General features: G+C 47.3%; 1 protein-coding gene across 7 annotated transcripts in view; it reads left to right on the plus strand.

The window, feature by feature from the left end:
• Positions 1-956: 956 nt before the first annotated feature.
• Positions 957-24,534, plus strand: part of RREB1 (ras responsive element binding protein 1) — a 147,580-nt gene continuing 124,002 nt past the window's right edge. For 2 of the 7 annotated variants that reach the window (XM_050789347.1, XM_050789353.1), the window contains exon 1: positions 1,159-1,429. The gene's annotated coding sequence lies outside the window, so the exon portion shown is untranslated. Of the gene's footprint in view, positions 1,138-1,158; positions 1,434-1,744; positions 2,084-2,472; positions 2,853-24,534 lie in introns of those variants that run through there. The other 5 variants (XM_050789354.1, XM_050789352.1, XM_050789349.1 and 2 more) reach the window with 5 other exon arrangements.

Raw genomic sequence — 24,534 nt, forward strand, 5'->3', positions numbered from 1 at the left:
TATGGAGGAAGCACAGCCCAGGCCTGGTTTCTCTGGGCTCCGTGATAACTTGGGGCAAGGCAGCCAGTGCGAAGCGTAGTGGCAGGAGCTAGAGAGATGGAGAGCGGCTCCGAGAAGGGCCCCTGCTTTTCAGAGTTGAAACAAGAGCCCTCTGAGAGAAAGAGATACTGCGTGTGGCTTCTCTGAAGCCTTGGAGGGCGACGTGGATGACACAGCATCAGCCATTCCATCGCGGGGTGGGGACACAGTAGCGGCAGGAGCCGTCCTCAGCCCCTGGCGGTCACGCAGTTCCCCGCTGAAGCATCCTTTGTGGGGTGTGGGTAAGGGAAGGGGACCAAAGTCGAGTCGGAGTTGAGTTTGTTAGACGGCGAGCACGCTCAGGGCGGCAGCCCGAGTAAGAAGGATGGCCCCGGGAGAGAAACAGCTCGAAGCCAGGGGCGGGGTGAAGCGCCTGCTCCTTAATCTCCTGCCCCATCATCCACTCGCCCCACCTGGATGCAGAGCGAGGACCGCGTGGAAAGGAAACGGCTCGGGCGGGGCTCCACTTCCCAGATGCCTCGCAGACCCAGAGGGGCGGCGCCAGGCCAGGGACCCCGAGCCCCACGCCCCCCATCCCCCCAACCCCAGCGCCTCCGAGGCGCCCCTCTCGCAATTCCGGGGCATCACCGTGTCTCCCCCGCCTCCGTTAAAATAGTGAAACAAACTGCGGAGTGAAGTGATGGAAAGCCGGGGGCGGGGAGTCGCCCGCGGCGAGGGGCTGCAGGGGAGGGGGCGCGGTGGCCGAAGAAGGTGGCCTGCGAGCAAAGGGACGATTGGGATCGCGCTCAGTCGCGGCCTCCCGGACCCTTACCCTCGGGCAGCCCGGCCCTCCCATGGCCCGGGGCGCCTTGGGAGGGCGTAGGGCAAACCTGGGGCTGCGGTGGGGGGTGGGGAGGGGACTCCACCTCCATCCTTCCCGGGATGGCAACTGCGGTCATCCTGCTAAAGTCGGGGCGGGGGCGGCGGTGGGGACAGGCGGGTACCGCGGTCCTCCCCCTCACCCCCCCAGTCCGAGCGCCGCCGCCGCCGCCGCGGCCGCTCAGTAACACGTCCCCAGGAGACTCGCAGGAGCAACACGTGATGTGTCTACTTATCAGGGTGAGAGGGGGAGAGCGAGACTCCGAGCGTGCGGGCGAGGAAGCTGGGCGGGGGGCCGAGACGGGGGCCGGGACGACGGCTGGGGCGCTGGGGTCGCCAGCTCCTCGCCCACCTCCCTCCCTGTGGGAGAAGAGGAGGAGGGGAAGTGACTGCGGAGTTGATGAACTTTGCACATCCAGAAACGCCATTTTGATTCCTTTTCCGGAACAAGTTTGCATCTCTCCTCGGTCTCTCCCTGAAGCCCACCGGTCCCCAACGCATCATGCCTGGGAGCCAAGCGTCCTGCCCGGCCGTAAGTACGTGCCCCGGGTTCCGACTCGCGGTACTCCGGCGGCAGCGAGACATCTGGGGCACAGCCGGAGCGACCTTTTAAAGAACTTTGGGGATGGGGAGGGTGAAGTCTGCAGAGCGCGTTGTACTTTAGAAACTCGGCGTGTCCCGCAGGCGGGGACCCGCACGCCCCACGCCGCGCAGCGTGCGCTCGGGCTGGCGGGGCGGCCAGGGATGAGCCGGGCAGCCCTCTCCCCTCGGGCTGCGCGCCGGGCCGTTCCTCCTCCTCCTCCTCCTCCTCCTCCTCCTCCTCCCCTTCCTCCGCTCTTTTCCCTTTCCCGAGCCGCTGGCTCTGCCAACCAGCTCCCAGCGCGAGCCGCCGCAGCGCCCCGCCAGCAGGACCTGATGCGCATCCATATTAGCCGTCCGAGCGCAGGAATCCGGCCCGACCCGCGCCGCCGAGTTTATTTTTAACCAGCACCGCCGGGACTCGGATGGTGCGCGCACCGCCGGCCAGAAACATCTTCCCAGCGCTGCTCTCCATCTTCCGCCCTCTCTCCCTCGACATCCTCCCCCCCATGTGGGAGGGGAAACTTTTCTCCTACATACTTTCGAGTCCCTCTCGGGCCGGGAAGCGCGGAGATGACGGCGCCCGCCCTCCCGCCGCCGCCGTAAGGTATCCGGGGGTGCCGGCTTGGGGGTGTCTGCTCGGGGTGCTCGAGCGGGGGTGCCTGCTCGGGGCTGCTTGGTGGGAGCATCCGCCGCGCCCTGCTCTGCGGACTTTGATCCTCCCGGGCGGACGGCGCCGGCCGGGAGGGGGCCGCGGGCAGCCCCGCGCCCTCGCCGGTTCCCGGCTGGAGGTCGTGGTCACGCCGACCACTGCCCCGGGGGACCAGGGGAGGAGGGGACCGGGCCCGAGCCGTGCGGGCACGTATTGTTCCCTCGCCCTTCCGTTGGCGGGGTGCGTTTTTTCGTGGGAGCCCTCGGTGTGGAGCTAGCCTGCCTCGCGGGCGGGGGAGGGGGTGGGGGGCTCGGCGCCGTCACGAGCACAGGAAGGAGGCCGGGAGCATCCGAGGCGGGGCCGGCCGCCGGGGCCCGCTCCACCGCCCAGCTGTGGAGCGCGCTCGGAAACTTTTGTCCGCCGCCCGCTGGACCAGTTTTTTGCGAGTTCTGGGGCTTCCCTTCCTCCTCCCATCCCGGCCCCCAGCGTCTAGCTGGGTGGGGGCAGGGGGCCCGTTGTTGCTCTCCCCTACTTTCCGCACAAGCCTCGGGCCGGGCCCCCCGCGCCCCCTCCCCGCTCGCGGTCTCTTAGGAAACTGCGACCTTAATGGTTGCTAAGGAGCAGGGGAGGTCCTTCCCGTCGCCGACCCCTTCCCTGGGAAGCGGCGTGTTTTCTGGACCGGGCCAAGGGCGCGTCGAGGATGTGACCTGCTCCGCGGCCGCGCGTGAGTGCGGGGCGCGTCGGCTGAGCCCACGGGTTGGCTAGGCCGCCTTCCTCTCCGGGCGGGGCGGGGAGCTGGGGGACGCGGGGACCCCACGGGGTGCGGGCCCGGGCCGCTTGACAGGCGCCGCGTGCAGCTCGCGCCCCTCGGCCGCCGTGCATCCGTGATGGGTTATAAAAGAGGAGGAAAGTATTTCTCCTTGCTCAGCAGATTTGCCCTCTCTCGCTCCTTACTGGTTAGGAGATAGAACGTGAGCCCAGATCCGGACGAGCAGTTCACATTCCATTACGAAATTCTACACGGCTTCAGAGCCAGCAGCAGCACACATTCGGGGCACTTTGGAGGGGTTTTCGTCTTTTGAGGATGCTCCTGCTGTTGCTGCTTGTGATGGTGGTGGATGTGGAGACAGACAGAAGGGTGAATAAAAAAGTATAACGTTTTGGTATGTTGAAAAACCTGTCCGGGGGTTTTCATTAGTAGAAAATTGAACCCTCTTAAGAGTTTAGATTTAAGCTTAGCTCTTTAAAAGCCAGTGGGAATAAAGTTTGCCTGTTGAATGGTGTTGCTGGAAATAGCGAGGAATTTCTGTCTCTGCAATGGCAGAGTTTCTAGTGCATCCCCATTATTTTTGAGATTTTTTTCCCCTTTGTATATGTAGTGGACCCTGCATATGTGCGAGTTGATTCTGAAATAAGTTTAATTGAAGTGGAGTGGGGAAAAGAGAACTGCCAAGAAAAGAATGTGGTTTAGTTTTGTTTTTTCACACCCATGAAAATCATCCTCTAGATTTGGTACTTTTTGAAGTAGGCAGGTATAGTTTCTAAGACATATTTCAACCCGGAAGTCTGAGTTAGAGGCCAAAGTGTTGGCTAAAACCTCTTTGAAAAACAAACGTTGAGTTCTGTACTATCTTCAAGAGTCCACAGAACTTTTGAAGGAATGGGTTCGAGCTACTCTACAAGTAATTTATACAAAGACGGATCACTATTTTAGGGGTGGTGTGTGCGCGCGTGTGTGTATGTATGTGTTTACCTCTGCCCTTTGGAGGGAGCTTTCTGGGTACCCGCTGATGGGTCCTGCTTTGATGTACTTTGAGCTTTGGTTACACTGATGTATTAAACATTTGAATGACTTTAATCAAGTTTTAAATGTGTTAAAAAAAATACCTTTCCCCCAGTTTTACAAAAGAAAGGGAGAGAAGAACTCTTTGATTTAGTTATTTGCTTAGCTTGTGCTCCATTTTAGGTTAATGAATTTGCATTGTCTTTGTCTTAAAAATACTGCTAAACTGGTTGCATTTTAGAATGTCTTGTTTTAAAAGAGGATTTGCTGGATGTGTAATACTCTTAAGAAATGCTGCTGATGCTTACTGTTATGTGAAATATCATTCTCTGGGTTTTTGTAGATACTGCTTTATTTCTCATCAGAAAATGAGACGCTAAGCTCTTATGGCAGACAAGTGTTTGTTATGTGGTGGGGAACATGCGTCTTATTGAGCTGGTACAGGTGGTGCATCCATTCCTAACTAGTTACATATTCCAGCAAGCGACCTTTTGATTGAAGGGTCTTTTAAATTTCTTCAGGCAGACTCCCAAGGCCTTATTTGTATCCAACACAGGTACAACACGTTGAAGGAAGAAAAGAAACCTACATTTATTAGTCCAGCATCTGATCAACAGCAGTTTATTGGTTACCTGCTGTGTGCCAGGCACTGTACAGTGTAGCTGCCTTAGGTCGTTTTTGCTCTTCAACTTTGAGCTGTTGTGTTATTCCACTTCTGAGGTCAGTTTGGAAGTCTTTGCTTGCTGTCTTATGCTCACTTGCTAACATCGTTTATCACCTTCAACTAAGGAAATGTCCCAGTTAATGAAGTTTTAAAATGCTACCCTTTTAGGATTTTGCACGGCATAATTAATACAAATTTAACTCCTATAAAAATTGGTTAAATATATTCTTTGGAAACAGAAGTGAATTCTTTTGATGTTTCTATTCATTATCCTTCTGAAAAGTAGGTGGTGCTTAGAAGGTCATAGGATAAGGGTTGCTAAGCAGCTAAACAGAAGGATGCTAAAATTAACCGAAGCATTTTTGAAAGGGAATCCTTCCCTGTTTTACATTATTTACTGGGTTTAATTAATTTCTGAATCTTCTATGTCCTTTGACCCGGGAAGGTGGGATGTTAAGTTTGTTTTGGTTTTGTTATTATATTTAAATAATCTCTTTCTTTTGTAAGTGTCTTTAATTGAAGTTAAGTACTCTATGACCAGCCTTGTGGTGTTGGATGGCAGCTTGTCTGGTAGACTTCTTGACTATTACCAATGTGTTCAGGTTGAACCTTCCTGAGGATTTGTGTGTATAGTACCCTCTTATTTCTAGTAATAATAACTGATTCCTTGGTTTGTTTTGGAAATTCTACATAATCCATAAAGTTATGTCTTTCTTTTATTCCACATCAAACAGATTTGTATTCAAAGATAGAAATGCAATTTAGTATCAATTCAAAGTATGCAATGTAGTCTGTCCTGATAAGGGGACAATAGCTTTCTTTCCCCCTTTACTGAGATTACCATTCCCTTAGATTAGGTTTTGATAGGGCTCCTCCTCCATTTCATTCCACCTCCCTGATGCAGCTTATTCCACCCAGTTCATGGATATCTTTTTAAAAATAATTATATTAGGTTCTTATATTAGGTTCAGAGTAGCTTTGGAAGGACTGGCCAAATGTTAGAAAACAAAAATATGTATGATGTATATTACATTTCTGCCATAAGTATGTTCAAGTATCTCGAAGTTTTTCAGCGAGATAAAATGGTTGAAATCTAATTGAAGCCATGATTGGTAATTATCATCTCTTGGCTGAATGGTAAGCCTGTTGTAAGCCAAAAGTTTCCCTGCTTCAAGGTTAATTTGTGTACATCTGACCTATTGAACAGGCAGTGTTGAGTCATATTTTTTATATCCAAATATGATTAAGAAGTTGATAAATGAATTTTCTTTCTGTTTCTTTTCTCTCTTCTTTCCTGATTTAGGGAGTGATTTTTGGGTAGAAGTAGCCATGGCACTTTTAAAAGAGCAAGGGTCAGACAGTGATTTCTACACAGGGTGAGGGTTGCAGGGACCTCGCCTTATGTCAGAGGGAAAAGGTACACTCTATGAAAGCCAGAGGGAAGCATACGGTGTGCTCTCTGAAATGCATCACTTAGTTTTAATTTCCCCCACTCCCATAGAAGGCAGAATACAGAAAAGAAGACTGCTGATGTTTTCACTACCACGGAGGTAAAAGAATGAGGAAGGTGGAGAGGGGTTTTTACTTCTATGTTCCCAGTCCTGTCGGCAGTGTCACCGACTGTGTTCCCCTCAGTTTCTCTTGTCATGTTCCCTGGTGTTCAGCGTGGTCTGAACTGCAGCCGAGTGTAGCTGGGGATTGCACTCTGCCGTTGGCAGTGGCGCGTTGGGGTGAAGCGGATGGGGAGGAGGAGACTGGGAGTGACTGGTGCATCTTGCTTTTGGTGGGACTTCAAGGGTATTGAAGTTAGCCAGTCTGCCCACCAGTAAAGGTGGCTGCCTGTGAATAGGTGCTTCAGACAAAAGCAGTGGGAGAGGGTGGAGACTGTTTGTTCAGTGTGATTCAAGCAAGTAATGCTAAGAGAATTCGAAAACCTCTGTAAAGTCCCGGGACTGGGTACTGACTGCTCCTGCAGGGATTCACCTGAGGGCTTGCAGACATCATGAGGGTGGGTGGAGAAAGAGAATGAAAACCCCCACAGGCATTGTCAGACAGCCAGACTGAAGAGAAAACGTCTCAGTGGGGGTAATTAGATAAAGCTTTTAAATGCTCTATTTGTTTTTCCCTAGCTTGCTTGGTATTTCATCTCTTTTTCACCCTTTTCAGAGACTATAGGATAGGATTGTTATAAAAGTGTGTGATACTTCTGGTGGTTTAATCACTTTAAAAGTTTTCTTTTTCATTCAGATATGCCTTCTAGGGCTTAGTTAATTTCACCCTGCTTATGTGGAGGCCTTTAGCAAAGATTCCATGTTTATGCTTAGAGGAACACTAAGAGAGTTGGGTGGGTATGTTGACCCATTTTACAGCTGCGCTGTGGTCCACCCAGGGACTGATAATAAATCAAACTTGGAACCCAGAACTCCTAACTCCAGCCTAGCCCTGTAGAACAGCTGCTTTTTAGAGTCAGCTTGACCTCAAGAGGACTTAGCAGCATTAAATATATACTGCCTATTTATCTCCTTGTGTATGGTGTGTGTGTGTTTTAAATAAGACTAGATCCTTTTCAAAATAAACCCAATTGAGTTTGAAGGTATAAGGAAATTTTAAAAAGCACTCTTTCTCTTGGTAGCATTTCTGTTGATGAATGTGGTGATACGCATCTTTTTAGTAGCCTTTCTACCTCATGAGATTGTTGTAAGAACAAAGTAAATGTTCCAGAAAGTCAAAATCTATAAAGGGAAGAAAGTGGTATATTTTGAGCTCAGGAAGCTTTGTGGGTATCCATTCTGGATTTCCTTTCCAGAATTTTGCACACCTCCATTACCTTAGTCAAATTTTGCCTAGGAGTCTATGTTCAAATTGGGGAAACGCAGCACTTTTTGTTTTTAGTGCTGGGAGACTAACTGAACTAGCAAATTCTTAATGTGGTTCAGTTAGGTGAGGCGGAGTCTCACTCTCACCCAGGATGGAGTGCAGTGGCACAATCTCGGCTGTCTGCAACTCCACCTCCAGGGTTCAAGCAATTCTCCTGCCTCAGTCTCCTGAGCAGGTGGGACTACAGGCACACACCACCAAGCCCAGCTAACTTTTGTATTTTTAGTAGCGACAGGGTTTCACCATGTTGATCAGGCTGAGGGATGAATTTTAAGGAAAAAGCAGATGACAAGCTTGGGGCTTACTCTGAAGCAGTGGCTCTCAACCTGGTGGTTTTGCCCCCAGGAGACTTTTGGCAATGTCTGGAGACATTTTTAAGTGTTTCTGGGGAGGGGGGTGGCAGGGGTGAGTTGCTACTGGCCTTTAGTGCATAGACCCCAGAGATGCTGTTCCACATCTTAGAGTGCACAGAACACCCCCCATATGTCAGCAGAGCTGAGGTTGAGAAAGCCTGCTTGAAAGGTATGGTAGTCGTGGCCTGTGTCTCATCTGCAAGTCCACTGGGTGCACTCCCTGTATTGCATGTGATATATTTATAAATCTGAAATTCCGTAAAGCAAGTAAGCTCTTATTTGTATCTGAGGTACCATGGTTGGCAAGTTCTAATTTTCACAGAAAATTTGGGGTTGAGGAAAACATTAAGTGGCATTAAATGTATTTGAAAATCCCATAGTAAATGAAAATTCTAAAAGTCATCTGCTTCTAAAACAAAACATATTCATTGGCTCTGTGAAGCTGTTCTGGTAGATGGCTCAGCTTTCCCAGGCACCTCTTCAGTTATTTGGGAAACTTGCTCTGGTGCTGTCATCTGTAGCCCTCCTTCATGCTCTAAGGTATGTGGAGTATACTTTTTTTTTTTTTTTAATGTGTTTGAACTAGCCCTTACTTGCTTGACAGTTAATGTTTTTGCATTCGTAGTCTCCTGTATTTTATTTTCTCAAGTTTTTGCAAAATTCTTACATAACCGTCTGCCGTTTTTATAGGGCAGTGTTTCTGAGCCGGGTCCTCTGTCCATACATCTCCTCTTGAGAGGGTGGATGGCTGCCAGCTGCTGTGGTTGGGAGGGATAGGAAGGGAATAAGGGGATGCAGGGTAGGAAGCAGTGATTATTTTTATGTTAAGGGACTCCAGGCCTCAGACCAGAAATGTCTAATATAGTGACAGGAGTGATCTTTTAGCCAACAAGTGCTACTGATCTGACCCTTGGCCTTCCCACCCCACCCCTTCCAGTCTATCACACAGACAGGAGGTGAGGAAACCATGGAGGGGAGAAGAAAACAGGGAGACAGAGATTGAATTCCAGAGAAGGAAGGGCTGCCAGTGGTAGGCAGAGTCACCCCTAGAGTGGCCTGGCCTCCCACTTACTTTATAGACATGTGCAATACTTGAAGATAGCTCTTTTTACATCTTAAACCAGCAGTTAGTCAGTGTCCCGTTGGTATCAGTCGTACTGATGGTGCTCAGGGCCATTGCTCTGCAGCCACCTTTGCAGTCCCATACCTGGTAATAAGTCCTGTTCCTGCAGAACGCCCCTGCATTCTGGTGCTTTTCTGTCTTCTCCTCTAACCTGTAAACTGCCAACTCCCAACTCTGTATCTCCATTTACAACTAACTTCTCCTAAGCTTGAACCTTTTGTCACCCTGATCACCCTGCAAGTACCTTACCCTGCAGGTACTTGTAAAAATGAAAGTCCTCTCCCTTCCTTCTGGAAGGTGATCACCATCCACCCAGCCTTCTAGTCCAGGAGCCTTACCGCCGTCCTGACGCTTGTCTCTCCTGCCCCAATGTTCTGTCAGTCACCAGGCCCTCTGCAAAACCACACTCCAGTCTGGCCCTGGCATTGACTGTTCTATCGTTTCTGACCTAAGGCCCTCATCAAGTCACAAATGCCTCCCAAGTTAATTTCCTGCCACCAGTTTCTCCCTACTGCAGTTCATCCTCCACTCTGCTGCCAGAGTCATCAAAACTAAAGCTGTGCGTGGTGTTTGCCTGCTTAAAAACATCTCTTGGCTTTCTGTTGTCTACAGGAAGAAATCCAAACTCCTTAACTTGGCATACAAGGAATTTTGCTTCCAAGCTGAATTTCTAGTCTCAGCTCTTGTCACTGTCTTCTGCCCCACTGCCACACTGAATTGATTCTTACTGCTTCCTGTTGCCTGGATTGTTCATTCTGTTGCATCCCCATCCCCTTCCTTCAGCAATAAAGATTTCATACTCTTTTTTCAAGACCCAACTTAAATACTACCTCTTCTACGGAGAATTAGCTTTTCTGTTGTGAATAACTTTTAACCCCATCTGTCAAGTCTTGTCTGTTTTATCTGTTAACATGTTTCTCTCACTTCAAGAATATTTTTCTATCTCCTATACCTAGAACGATTGCATAGTTGGTGCTCACTCACCACTGTGTGTTGATTTCTGATACAAAAATGAGAGTTTTTGAAGATTTTGGAGAATAGCCACATGTAATTTGGAAGCTAAGGCCTAAATAGTGCTACAAATTCGGTGAAGGAAATGGACATGAACTAAAGATCTCAGCATACCCGTCAGGCAGAAGGTGGTGCTAGGTGGGAAATAATTAAGTGCTTTGGTGGGAAAGAATTTTGAATTACAGAAATTCTAAAATAAAAGTTGGCTCAGCTTAATGTAAAAGTGAAAAAAACTCCTTGTTAATGCCTGGTTGCGCTAAAAGCTGTCACACTGGGGCCTTTACTAATTATAACCATTTTTCATGGCTCTTGATTTGAAGTTTACATTAAATAGGAGAGATGGGCACACAGATCAAAGACCAAAATAATTTCAGAGCTCCAATGTGTGGGCCCATTTTCTCTGCTTAGTTAGAATTTTGTTTCATTAGTGGTATGAGTTAATAGGAGTGTTGGTCTGTGTATAATTTAACTTCTCTTTTTTCCGTTACTCCTAGGATTTAAAACAGAATACCAAGCCAGAAACCTACAGGCTATAAATCTTGCTTTATGTGTTTGTATGTGTGTGTGTATGTGCAATATACACATGTGATAATAGTTGATTTTAGATCATATTTATAAAAAATCACTTTCACTGTTTTAGGGGAGCTTCCTTTATTCTGACATTTTATTGTAAAAAACAAAACATTTCTCTGAATATACAAAATCAAAATCTTAATTTTCTCATAAAAGAGGTAGATATGTCTTCACAAATAGGGGAGATAACCAGGAAGATGGGGTGGGTGTTCTGAAACACAAAGGTGAACCATGGAATAGGTTTCCTGGTTTTTTTTTTTTTTTTTTTTTTTTTTTTTGAGATGAAGGGTTTCAGTCTTGTTAACCAGGCTGGAGTGCAGTGGTGCAGTCTCGGCTCACTGCAACTTCCACCTCCCAGGTTCAAGTGATTCTCTCCCGAGTAGCTGGGATGATAGGCGCCTACCACGACGCCTGGCTAATTTTTTTTTTTTTTTTTTTTTTTTTTTAGTAGAGATGGGGTTTTACCATGTTGGCCAGGCTGGTCTGGAACTCTTGACCTCAGGTGATCTGCCCACCTCGGACTCCCAAAGTGCTGGGATTACAGGCGTGAGCCACCGCACACCGCTAGGTTTCCTTTTTAAACAATAGTTTTTTTTGGAGACAGGGTCTCTCTCTGTTGCTCAGGCTGCTCTCAAATTCCTAAACTCCTGGGATCAAGCAGTCCTTCTACCTTAGCCTCCCAAAGTGTTGAGATTGCAGGTATGAGCCACTGCACCTGACATGAATTTTAAAAAGCAAAAACAAAAAAAGACATAGTGTGTGGAAGTTCTTGGTATTTTTTATACAAGGTGAAATCCTGGTTGATTAAAAATACGTTACTGTAAATATTTTTTAGTAAGTGCTTACCTGCTAACTAGAGTTTAGGCTCAGATCTGGCAGATACATTCAGATATAATATTCTAACATAGTTTTATTTATCAGGAGGCTTGTATGTTTTCCTCTCCAATACAGAAAATAGATTTTTTTTTTTTTTTTTGAGACAGAGTCTAAGAGCACTATCTCCCAGGCTGGAGTCCAGGGGCGGAATCTCAGCTCACCTCAACCTCCACTTCTTGGATTCAAGAGGTTCTCCTACCTCTGCCTCCTGAGTAGCTGGGATTACAGGCGCATGCCACCACACCTGGCTAATTTTTGTATTTTTAGTAGAAACAGGGTTTCACTATGTTGGCCAGGCTGGTCTCAAACTCCCAACCTCAAGTGATCCACCCACCTTGGCCTCCCAAAGTGCTGGGATTACAGGCGTGAGCCACCGCTCCCAGCCCAGAAAATAGATTATTTTAAAGTCAGTTTTTCTTTTGCTTTAGGAATTTTAAATGTTTTGGAGGATAATTTTATAAAACTAGTGAACATCTCAAACAGGTTTTCTATGACTTGGTTAGTTAAATCTGTATGTATTTGGCTGAAGTGTTCTACTTAAAAGTTTAAAACCAAGTATAATTTAAAGGAGGCTTAACGTGCATGTCTCTGAATTTGATTGTATTTAAATCATGAAAATAAGGTTTCTGAGAACCATTTGTTCAGAAACTTAAGAAGGCTTCACAACCTCCTGTCCTGAAGTGTGATTCAGTATCAGATTTAGCCTCCTTTTGGAAACAGGCAATTTTTTACCACCAAATTTGCCAGTCCCATGGTGTTTTTTAATTTTTATTTATTTTTTATTTTTTTTATTATTAGAGACAGGGTTTCACCATGTTAACCAGGCTGGTCTCGAACTGCTGACCTCAGTTGGTCCACCCACCTCGACCTCCCAAAGTGATGGGATTACAGGTGTGAGCCACTGCACCTGGCCTCCCCTGGTGTTATTTTTTTTCAACATTTACAGATTTTTATTGATTCAGTACCTATTTGAATATCCACTATGCAAGGCTACTGTGTTAAGCACCAAGCTTACCAGTATGGGAAAGATAGTTGAAAGCCTCATAGAGGATATATTGCATCGAAAGAAATGGCAGGCATGGTGGTTCACGCCTGTAATCCCAGCACTTTGGGAGACCAGCCTGGCTAATATGGTGAAACCCCGTCTCTACTAAAAACACAAAAATTAGCCGGGCATGGTGGCAGGCATCTGTAATCCCAGCTGCTCAGGAGGCTGAGGCAGGAGAATCGCTTGAACCCTGGAGGCAGAGGTTACAGTGGGCTGAGATCATGCTACTGCGTTACAGCCTGGGTGACAGAGTGAGACTCCATTTCAAAAAAGAAAATAAAGAGACATGTTCAGCAACTAAGAAGTCATTTTTATACTTGTGGTACGTGCTACCAGTTAATCGCATTGGTCTTTGTGTGTATGGGAGGAGTGAAAGATGCTGGGAGGTCGGTCAAGGAAGGCACCTTGTGGAAGTGACATTTGAGCTAATATCTGAATAGCTTGTACAAAGACCCTGAGGTTGGAGAGAGGTGTGTGTCCAGGGAAACGAGAGAAGCACAGTGTGTTTGGAGGAAGACAAGACACAGAACCAGTGAATTACAGGGGTGGTGCGGTAGATAAAGGCTAGAGCAGGCTACTAGGAACTCTGGGAAGCTACGAAAAGTGTTAGGCCAGATTAGCATGATGAGATTTGCATTTTTAAAGATTATTCCTACCCAGAGTTGAGAACAGACCTGGCTAGAAGGAAGCAACTGTTTACCTTGTGTTTGGAAGAATGTCAGTTAGAATGCCAGTGTTTGAAACTTTGAAAACAGCGGTGGCAGTAGAAAAAGGGAGCTTAGAAGGATTTGATAAAGGTTTAAGGGGTGGGAGGGGCTTGGTGATGAGGCAGGGTCGCGGAAGGGAGACCTGGCTTCCTGGTCTCTAGCTTTTGCAGCTGAGTGGATGATGATGCCTCTGACAGTGAAACTGGATTAATCAAGGTTTATGAACAAGGTGTGTTCTCTACTTTTTAAAGAGCTACATTTATGTCCCCACCCCCCCCCGCCCGCTTTTTTTTTTTTTTTTTTTCCCCCAGCTATTTCTTTACTTACACTGTGTTTTAGTTGATTAAAAATTAAGTGCCTAGGCCGGGCGTGGTGGCTCATGCCTCTAATCCCAGCACTTCGGGAGGCCGAGCCATGCAGATCACTTAAGATTGGGACTTTGAGACTGGCCTGGATAACAAGATAAAAAACCCTGTCTCTACAAAAAAATACAAGACTTAGCCGGGCATGATGGCACACACCTGTAGTCCCAGATACTCCGGAGACGGAGGTGGGAGGATCACTTGAACCCAGGAGATTGAGGCTGCAGTGAGCCGTGAGTGTGCCACTCACTGCATTCCAGCCTGAGCAACAGGGTGAGACCCCTTCTTAAAAAGAAAAAAAAGTGCATGGTATGGATGAAGCATGAATAGTACTTATGTAACAGTGAGAAACAGATGTTATGTTCTTGCTAATGGGAAAAAAACCAATGGCTGCCTCCTATTCTATCCTCTTTTTTCTTCTTTTAATTTCCTGATGCTAAAAGGAAATGGAAAAATTTCTTATAGATGGTCTGAGCTTTTGAATTATTTTTAGATGAGATGTACACCTAAATTTTTTATTTATTTATTTATTTATTTATTTTTTTGAGAAAAGGCCTTGCTCTGTCAACAGGGTGGAGTGCAGTGGTGTGATCACGGTTCACTAGAGCCTCGACCTCCTGGGCTCAAGCGATCCTCCCATCTCAGCCTCTTGAGTAGCTGGGACTACAGGCGTGCGCCACCATGCCTGGCTAATTTTTTTTTTTTTTTGAGACAGTCTTGTTCTGTTACCTAGTCTGGAGTGCAGTGGCACGATCTTGGCTCACCGCAGCCTCTGCCTCCTGGGTTCAAGTGATTCTCCCTCCTGCCTCAGCCTCTCGAGTAGCTGGGATTACAGGCGCCTGCCACCACGCCTGGCTAATTTTTGTATTTTTAGTAGAGATGGGGTTTCACCGTGTTGGCCAGGCTGGTCTCGAAGTCCCAACCTCAGGTGATCCACCCGCCTCAGCCTCCCATAGTGTTGGGATTATAGGCGTGAGTCACCGGACCTGGCCAATTTTTGTATTTTTTGTAAACACGGGATTTTACTGTGTTGCCCAGGCTGATACTGAACTCCTGGGCTCAAGTGATCTACCCACCTTGGCCTTCCAAAATGTTGGGATTACAGGTGTGAGCTACCACATCCTGCCTAGACCTAAATCTTAAAAGCACTGAAGTTTGTTTTAGCAATGCTTTATCTGTTTGACTTTAGTACAGGGTTCATGGGTAGGGACCTTTGGGTAGGGACCAAGCTAGGACTCTCACAGTGGCTCAAGCCGTTTACTTAGGAGCATCGGAACTCCTTTCATCACCTGATTTTCCAACTTATTTCTTAGTTGGAACCACATAAAGTACCTCAGTGGTCACCCGATGCCCGTAATATATTAGAGTTACATTAGTATTTTGCTTGACCTGTAATCTGTGTGAAAACATAGTTCATTCAGTCAACAACACTTGTTGTGTATCTAATGTGTTGGGCCCTCCACTAGATCTGTGGGTGCCAAAGGAGAAGATTTATTTGACCCCTTTCACAAGAAGTGGAACTTGTCCCCATGGAGTGATTGTCTAGCTGGTATTTAAATACCTCTGGTGATGGCTGACTTGCTCCCTACCCCCAGGCAGTCCTTTGGTTTTTATTACGTTAATTAACTTTTTTTTTTTTAAATGGCAAACAAAATCTTTTTGGAACAAAACCGACTGTGACATGTTTTCCACTGATTTGATACACACTAGAAGCTGGAGTGCAGGTGTGCTGCCCTGCTCTATGCAACACGGGGAGGCGGGGTGCAGTCTGACCCTGAAACGTCCATCAAGGTGTGCGCCGGCTGCTCAGCAAGTGGCTGTCTGCTACTGAAGATTTCTGCTTCCCGAGGGAAGGTGCCTGCCTCAGTTGGGCCACCAGCCTTTAAGATGGTTTCACGTGAAGGTCTTACTGGGCTCCCATTTTGGGTAATGCTTTTCTCTAATGTCATCAAATAACTCATCAAAACCTCAGGTGAGCATGCTCCAAGGAAGCTTCTCTTTTATGAGGTATCAACCCTGATGGATATAACCTGAACATTCCTTTGAGCCCCATGTAGTGTTCTCCTACATTGAGGAGAATGTGAATTTCCATCTGTCTATCTCTTTTTATTTTTTTTCTTTTTGAGACGGATCACATCTGTCTCTCTCTTTTTATTTTTTTTCTTTTTGAGACGGAGTCTCGCTGTCTCCCAGGCTGGAGTGCAGTGGTGCGATCTCAGCTCACTGCAAGGTTCACGCCATTCTCCTGCCTCAGCCTCCCGAGTAGCTGGGACTACTGGCGCCCGCCAGCACGCTCGGCTAATTTTTTGTATTTTTAGTAGAGACAGGGTTTCACCGTGTTAGCCAGGATGGTCTTGATCTCCTGACCTCGTGATCCGCCCGCCTTGGCCTCCCAAAGTGCTGGGTTTATAGGCGTGAGCCACCGTGCCCGGCCTTGTTTTTTGTTTTTTAAGGGATGAAGTTTTGTTATGTCACCCATACTGGAGTCCAGTGTTGTGATCATGGCTCACTGCAGTCTTGACCTCCCAGGTTCAAGTTACCTTCCCACCTCAGCCTCCTGAGTAGCTGGGACAGCAGGCGGACACCACCATGCCCAGCTAATTTTTAAAATTTTTGTAGAGGTGGGGTTTTACTGTGTTGCCTGGTCTGGTGTCGAACTCTTGGATTCAAGTGATCCTCCTGCTTTGGCCTCGCAAAGTGCTGGGATCACAGGCGTGAGCCACCGTGCCTGGCCCAGTCCTGTATTTGATCAGATGAATTGAATAGATGGGAACAAAACTCAATGAAGACCTTCCACTCCTCACTTTTTCTGATTGGAATAGCTTGATGAGGAGATGGCTAGGAAGAAAACTTTAAAAACTGGACTTAAGTGTATTTTTGAAAATTTAAATTTTAAGGTACTCTACAAACAACTTGGAGTCTTCCACTTCAGTGTGACCTAAGCAGATGTGTAGATTTAGAGGTCAAATGAGAAGTGTGTTATAAATACAGCATGCTAGATAATTGCCTTGTTATGAATATCCAAAATTGGTGTTGATAGTACATTTAGAAACCAGTTTCTGGTGACAAGCATGTAGCAGCTCACTTTTGGATAACCCATCCACAGCTACTTATTTTGAAGAGTGCTAGATAGTGGTGACCACACATACTCTCTGTTGGGTGATGTGTTTTACCTTAAACATTTGTGTTTTTGCCTCGCTGTGGTGTTGCCCCTCGGGGCCCTGGTTTGTTGGTGTCTCTAGGCTGTGGGGTATTGGCATGTCTTACATATGACTGTTTTCTGGATATGTTAGACCATCTGTTGCATCATCTGTGAATGAAGGTTGAATTTATTTATTTATTTATTTTTTGGAGACAAAGTCTCGCCCTGTTGCCCAGGCTGGAGTGCAGTGGCGCAATCTCGTCTCACTGCAGCTTCCACCTCCTGGGTTCAAGCGATTCTCCTGCCTCAGCCTCCCGAGGAGCCTGGACTCTGTACAGGCGCATGCTGCCATGTCCGGCTAATTTTTTGTATTTTAGTAGAGACAGGGTTTCACTGTGTTGCCCAGGCTGGTCTCGAACTCCCGAGCTCAGTCAGTCTGCCCGCCTCAGCCTCACAAAGTGCTAGGATTAGAGCCACCACTCTCGGCGGAAAGTTGAACGTACTTTACGTAAGGCTCCTGAGGACCAGAGGAGATCACTGAAATAAGTTAATAAATAAATACGTGTTTTGGAATTTTAGTGAGGTTTTCTCAGAGAAGTTCAGAGTGGCATCAGTTAGGCCAGGCCATGTGATAGGTCTTTTTTTTTTTTTTTTTTTTTTTTTTTTTTTGAGACGGAGTCTCGCTCTGTCGCCCAGGCTGGAGTGCAGTGGCACGATCGCGGCTCACTGCAAGCTCCGCCTCCCGGGTTCACGCCATTCTCCTGCCTCAGCCTCCCTAGTAGCTGGGACTACAGGCGCCCGCCACCATGCCTGGATAATTTTTTGTATTTTTAGAAGAGACGGAGTTTCACTGTGTTAGCCAGGATGATCTTGATCTCCTGACCTCGTGATCCGCCCGCCTTGGCCTCCCAAAATACTGGGATTATAGTCGTGAGCCACCACGCCTGGCCTCATGTGATATGTCTTAAGGGTATCTGTGATATGTCCCTTCTTTGTGTACTCAAAGGTCTGTCATCTTGCTAATTGCTAAGAATGTGATATTGGGATACATGATATAAAGATTACTTTTTCCTTAAAAGTGGACACTCTGCTTTTGAAAGAGAGTGTACGCGTGTTTGGTCCTGTTGGCGGCAGTAAGCTCTGGGACCCGGGTGGTCACCCGTCTGAGAGTTTGTCGTTGATTTTACTTTTTGTTTAAGCAGCTCTTGATGTAGATGTGGCAAACATGGTGGCCTGTGTGTTCTGAGGCTTGCTTTGTGCCTTCGTCCCTCTATTCTGCCCTGGAGAGTAGATGCTGGATGCTGTGTGGTCATGTGTTCCTTTTGTGGTGTGCTCAAGAAAAGGCGGGGAGTATATGTGTATTGGGGAGGTGGTGTGGTTAGCACTGGCCAAATTATTATATTTAGAGATCATTATTTATTTCATTGTTACCTTTGCAGGAAATGGAATTTCGGAAAGGCTCATTTAGCCAGCTTGTCTCTAGAAGTCTCATGGTAGCTAGCATTGCCTCTTGTGTCTCTTCAGGAAACAGAGTACACAGAAATCCAGTCCTAAACACCAGAAACTGCAAGTGGTTATATTACAAATTAATCTGTCTAGAGTACTTTTAAATAAGTTCAACCCCCAGAATTCAAGTAACAGACCACCTTTGGTGAAAAACATCCCAGGGCCAGGCCTGCCTGTATTTGCTTTAAATCAGATAAACCAGAAGTTAGGCATTTCAGTTTCTCTTCTGCCCATGCTGGATTACTCCATAGGACTCCATTCTGACATGTCAACAATCTAAAGTTATAATTTAGTTTTCACCCTTTGTTGGTTGTTAGGCTTTTCATGTAGAAATACTCCCAGCATGATGGCAGTAGGAGCAGTAGTCATAAGATCTAACATTTATTGAGCCTGTACTAGTTACCAGCGGCCTAAATTCTTTTCATGCATCATCTCATTCATTCATCACAACAATTCTTTGACCCCATGATGTAGATGCAGTTGTTATTGACCCCATGATGTAGATTCGGATGAGGAAATGGAGACCCAGAGAAGCAGCTAGCTAGTAGGGCTCAAACTGTGAAGTGTGACTCTGAGCTGTGCTTCTGACCCCTGGCAGACTACCTGTCACAGGGACATGATCCATTCACCAAACAAGAACTCTCTGAAAACCTGCTGTGTGCAGAGCCTTCCTTGTGAGGCACATCAAGGGGAAAACTGTCCTGGCTTGTGGAAACAGCAGATTACAGCTTACCAGTGGAACAGCTTATTCCAGCCGGTATTTGACAACATAAGCTAGATCTTCACTTCTGTGATGGTCAGGAGGGAGATGCAGTGTTTTGTGGAAGTGAGGAGTTTGCAAAGGTGGTGTTAGTACACAAACCAGGTGACTGGGATTTGGGAGCCCTTATAGAAGGGAGGTCGATAAGACACTAAAGCAGAAGACGTGGGAAAGACCTGGTGGAGAGGTAGAGTGAAACACTGGACAAATCCTGCCCAGTGTGGAATTGTCACCCTGTTCCCCTTGGAAAGGTGAGAGTGTAGAACAGAGATGATCTTTTGCATGGTGGGAGATGTCCCAGAAGTGGAGGAGTGGGGGCTTCAACTCCAGGCTTGTGCTAGTCCTCCATGTGGTTAATGGTGGTGGTGGTGGGGGGGGGTTCTCCTGTCTCTTGAAACCTTTCATGTGGGCACCACTTTTAACCTCCCTGAAAGTACTCAGCCCTGTTTCAGACTCATAGGTTGCCCTCTTTTGAAGAGACTCTAAGCTCTGTGAGCATTTGGGAATTTAGTTTTGCGTTGGGTAGGGCCAGTGCCTTGAGAACAGGTTCATTGTTGTTTTATTATAGTTTATTCTTTTACGTAATATGGAAACTCAAGGTTTTGCCTCAAAACTGGTATTGGGGTGATTCTAAGAGGCCCAGTGACATGTGCCACTGCTCAAGTGTGATCGCCTCTGGGAGGTGTTGTCTCTTTGTTTTGCTTTTCAAGCAGGAAGAACTGTGCGGACTGGAGGGCAATGAGAGGAGCCTGTTCTGTCTCTTAGAGTGTATTTGGGATGGGGATCCCCAGTGTGCCTTGCTCCTTTGTGAGGGCATCAGAGCAAGTTATGGAACTGGCAGATCCTGAATTACAATAAGTACTTCAAGGTCTGTTTCCTGCTTCTTCCTGTCTGCGGAGAAGGACTGTTTCTTTTTGTTTGTTTGTTTGTTTGTTTTGAGATGGAGTCTTGCTCTGTCGCCCAGGCTGGCGTGCAGTGGCACAATCTCGGCTCACTGCAACCTCTGCCTCGCGGGTTCAAGCGATTCTTCTGCCTCAGCCTCCTGAGTAGCTGGGATTACAGGTGCGTACCACCACACCCAGCTAATTTTTGTATTTTTAGGGTTTCACCATGTTGGTCAGGCTGGCCTTGAACTCCTGACCTTGTGATCTGCCCGCCTTGGCCTCCCAAAGTGCTAGGATTACAGGTGTGAGCCACTGCGCTTGGCCTTATTCCCCCCGCCCCTACTCTTGTTGCCCAGGCTGGAGTGCACTGCAACCTCTACCTCCCAGGTTCAAGGGATTCTCCTGTCTTAGCCTCCCTAGTAGCTGTGATTACAGGCACACACCACCACGCTTGGCTAATTTTGCATTTTTAGTAGAGATGGGTTTCATCGTATTGGTCAGGCTGGTCTTGAACTCCTGACATCAGGTGATCCGCCTACCTCTGCCTCTGAAAGTGCTGAAATTACAGGTATGAGCCACCGTGCTGGCAGAAGGAGTGTTTGGAAACTAGTAACAGAGAATTACGTCTTGTGTGCTACCAGCTCAGTTATAACTGACCTATCTTCTCTATTTACTACTATTATTATCTTTTTTTTTTTTTTTTTGAGAGGGAGTTTGGCTCTGTCGCCCAGGCTGGAGTGCAGTGGCCGGATCTCAGCTCACTGCAAGCTCCGCCTCCCGGGTTTACGCCATTCTCCTGCCTCAGCCTCCCGAGTAGCTGGGACTACAGGCGCCCGCCACCTCGCCCGGCTAGTTTTTTTTTTTGTATTTTTTAGTAGAGATGGGGTTTCACCGTGTTAGCCAGGATGGTCTTGATCTCCTGACCTCGTGATCCGCCCGTCTCGGCCTCCCAAAGTGCTGGGATTACAGGCTTGAGCCACCGCGCCCGGCCACTACTATTATTATCATTGTTATTTTTTTCACGGCAGCTGGGTAGTTTCAGCAAAATAATAGTGAAAAGCAATCTGGATTAGGAGGCCAGCATTCTGCGCTCCTTTTTTCTCATCTGTGGAATATCACCGTCAGCGAGCCTGTATCAAGAACTGTTTCTTGACACCTGCCCCAGGTACCAGACTCTGGAAACACAAGGATGGGTAAAACATGGTCCCTGCCCTAAAACTCGTCAGTGCCTCATAACCAGCAAGGACTAGTGGAGGGGCCTGCAAGTGGGAAGTGGTTGGGAAAAGAAGAGGAAGTGATGCTCTCAAATGTGCAGGGCTTGTCACGTGGAGGAGGAGGATGTGGGGAAGGAAAACGTCCTTCTAGGCAAAAAGAGCAGTTTAAGTACAGGCCCTGGAGTATGAAAATGCGAGGCTTAGCTGAGGACAGGGTAGGGCAAAATGTGGAATGTGACTGGAGGATAGGGCTTAGGCGTGTTGTGTTGAGTTGGAATGACGAGAGGTGTTGGCCCTGGAAAAATGGACGGGGGCTCGGTGGTGGAGTCTGTTGTGAGCCATCAAATGCTTTGGAGCAGGACTGTGATGTGAGCAGCTCTGTGGTTCAGAGAACTGCTAACCCTTTAGAAAATTTAAGTCGGAGAGAAGGCAAGGTGTTTAGCAAACTGCAGTGTGAACTTGGAATTTGGTACTCTCTTTAACAGAATAACTTTTTCCTTTTTTTTTTTCTTTTACAAGAGATTTTTCAGCCCAGGATATGTGGGCTGCCTTCTGAAGCCTTGTTAAATGATAGTGGAAAGGTGGGAACATTTATTTTCAGCAAATAGAATTCAACAGTGTTTAGACTTCCCTAATTGTGTTGTACTAATTGGTACTTATTGAAGGTCATTAGAGTTTGGAATTCTTTAGAGGAGAGGGACTCATTTCTCAAAAATACTGAGGATGGATACTGGGAGCCGAACTGGGACAATGTATTTCCTAGTAACCCCGAGTTTGGTGTGTCAGTTGGGAGTGACTGCAGGGTGGGACAGGGTGTGAGCAGAGGGCCAGCTAATTTGCTGTCTTGATGACTCTGTGGGTGACGGCTTTAGGGGCTGGCAGCGTCTGGTGGAAACAGAATCTGTTCAAAAGGTGGAGCTGCCTTACAGCAGTTGCCAGCTTGCTGCTCACCTGCAGAGCATGTGCCCTCATCTGGGTCACAGCTCTGCCCCTCAGATGTTCCTGGTCCTCTGCTTGGATCCACCCCCTTCACTGCAGCTGAAACAGCCAACAAAGCAGCATCATGTGTTGGAGGCCTGAAAAGTTAGAGTGAATGTGAAGGAAGTCAGCCTGCAGGCCCCAAAGACAATTAATGGTGTAGTAATTATTGTAGAGGCACAACATTGCCTTGTACTCTCAGGTTTTCAGAGTCCTCTGGGGAAGAAATACGAATTTTTTATAGCCTGACTTTTTACATTTCAAAGCTTGTACTCATGGACTAAGGGACTTGGATGGGAGGGTTGTGCAAAATGTGGGTAGACCTCCTGTAAATTTGGTAGGTTGGACAGAACACGTACCTCAATCATTTTCATCACTGAAAACGGATTGTTTCATTTTGTGATTTTCAAATTGTTGGCAAACATTTTTTGTTTAGTTTTGTTTTTTAATGTGTTCTCACATTTGACCTAGGATTGTGCAGGAGGAAGTAGGATTCTGGGAAGCTGAAATGGAGCTTTGGGGGCACCTGGAGGGGAGCTGGGTTGGGGACAGCATCTGAAAGTGCTGCCTTTAGTGGGTTCAACCAGGGCACACTACTTAGGGGAAGCAGAGCACCATGTATGTCTCTGTGCATAATCATCTCAACAATCTCATGAGGTGTAGCTATTATTTTCCCCTTTTTAAAGACAGGAAACTGAGGCTTAGCGATGCTCCTGTTTCTGAGATCATGCAGCCAGTGACACATGACCAGGAAGCTTTATGGCAGGCTTTAAGAGGAGTTGTTTTAGATAATCTCAATATACGGTGGTACCTGGAGAGTTTCTACCACTTGACTCAATTTGTTTGTCTTGGGGCCGGGCACGGTGGCTCACACCTGTAATCCCAGCACTTCGGGAGGCCAAGGCGGGCAGATCATCTGAGTTCAGGAGTTCGAGACCAGGCTGGCCAATATGGTGAAACCTCATCTCTACTAAAAATAGAAAAATTAGCCAGCTGTGGTGGTGGGCACCTGTAATTCCAGCAACTCGGGAAGCTGGGACAGGAAGAATTGCTTGACCCCGGGAGGCGGAGGTTGCAGTGAACTGAGATTGCGCCACTGCACTTCAGCCTGGGCAACAGAGTGAGAGACTCCCATCTCAAAAAAAAAAAAAAATTTGTTTGTCTTGATTCTTCTCAGTTTGCTTAGATTTGAGCATAATATGTTATTTGAATACTTCCAGCTTCATCTGAAATACCCTAAATTGAGCAATTGCTGTGTTTAGGATGCTAGGTTTAGGCATGGTGGAGTTTGGTGGTTCTTGCCTTTGGGGAGTTGACATTATGAAAGGAATTCTTATGCCATGTGGACCCTGAGCCAAGTTCCCATGGGAAGGCCAGGCTCACAGAAGCTCTCAGGAGTGGGTCTGCACTTCTAGGAAAAGCACAAGTAGGGGCTGAGAGCCCAGTGGGAAAGCAGGTTGGTTTTGAGTTTACAGTGTAATTTGGTGTTAAGGAAGGTGTCTGAGAAGATGAGTTGGAGGGATAGTGGGGTAAGGTGGAACGGTGGGGCAGGATTCGACCTTTTCTTCTTTAAGTGGTAAGGAGTCCAAAGTTTTTGAGTAGAGAAGTGACAGGCTGGCCTGCGTAGGCCTTGGAGACACCCTCAGCAGTGGGCATGTGGTTTGTGTGTCTGTGCTTTGGGTGGCTGCCGTGCCTTACTTTACTGTTTGCTTTTGGCCTGAGGCAGAGAGTGCATCCCATGGCAGCCGGTACAGGATGAACTGAGAGGCAGCACCCAGGATATCTGAATTGCCTAAAGCCACTGCAGTGATGTACACACATAGGGAAGCTTTATTTCTTTACAGCCATAGACTTGTTGAAAAGCTGAATCACATAACTCTGGCTTAATATTTGACTTCGTGGTTACCAGTTCCAGGTGAGCCACCTTCAAGAGGGGCACCATCCTGTTGTCAGAAAGGTGCGGCTGGGCAGCAGGGAACCTGGGTTCCACTTTAGCCCTGACATAGAAGGTTTTGGTTCATGTACCTTAGGTCTGGTAGGCCCCCTTTGGGTGCTTGTTTACTGAACTGATGTATCGTGTTTATAATGTTGGTAGATGGGTATATATATACCAAGACCTCTGGTTTACTGAAGGTAGGGCCAGGAGCTTTCCAGCAGTCTGTTGAGTGGAGCCACGGGTCAGTCAGGACACCTGGCCCACAGCACCATGAGCTAGTGGACCTGCTTGTGGTCCCAGGTGTTGCAGTGTGGCACTTGAGCCCACGCTACTGACTCGCCCCTCCCCCACCCAATTTTGGAGTCATGCTGAGTCTTTGCCTGTTGCTGTTCTCTGCCTCAGCTCAAAAGGAGACAAGGATTGCCTTCACCTGCCCTCATTGGGGGCAAGAGCAAGTCTGGATAAATGACTTTTACTGATAATTCCTCCAAATCATTTTTATCCTCCATAGCCGACACTCCTTCCTCTAAAAACCTGCAAAGTAGTAGTAAATCCCTTTCCATTCCTCCCCTTTGCTCTTTCAGGCTTCTGGTAAAGCTGGAAGCATCT

The sequence above is a fragment of the Macaca thibetana genome, chromosome 4 (assembly GCF_024542745.1).
Source record: "Macaca thibetana thibetana isolate TM-01 chromosome 4, ASM2454274v1, whole genome shotgun sequence".
NCBI lineage: Eukaryota > Metazoa > Chordata > Mammalia > Primates > Cercopithecidae > Macaca > Macaca thibetana.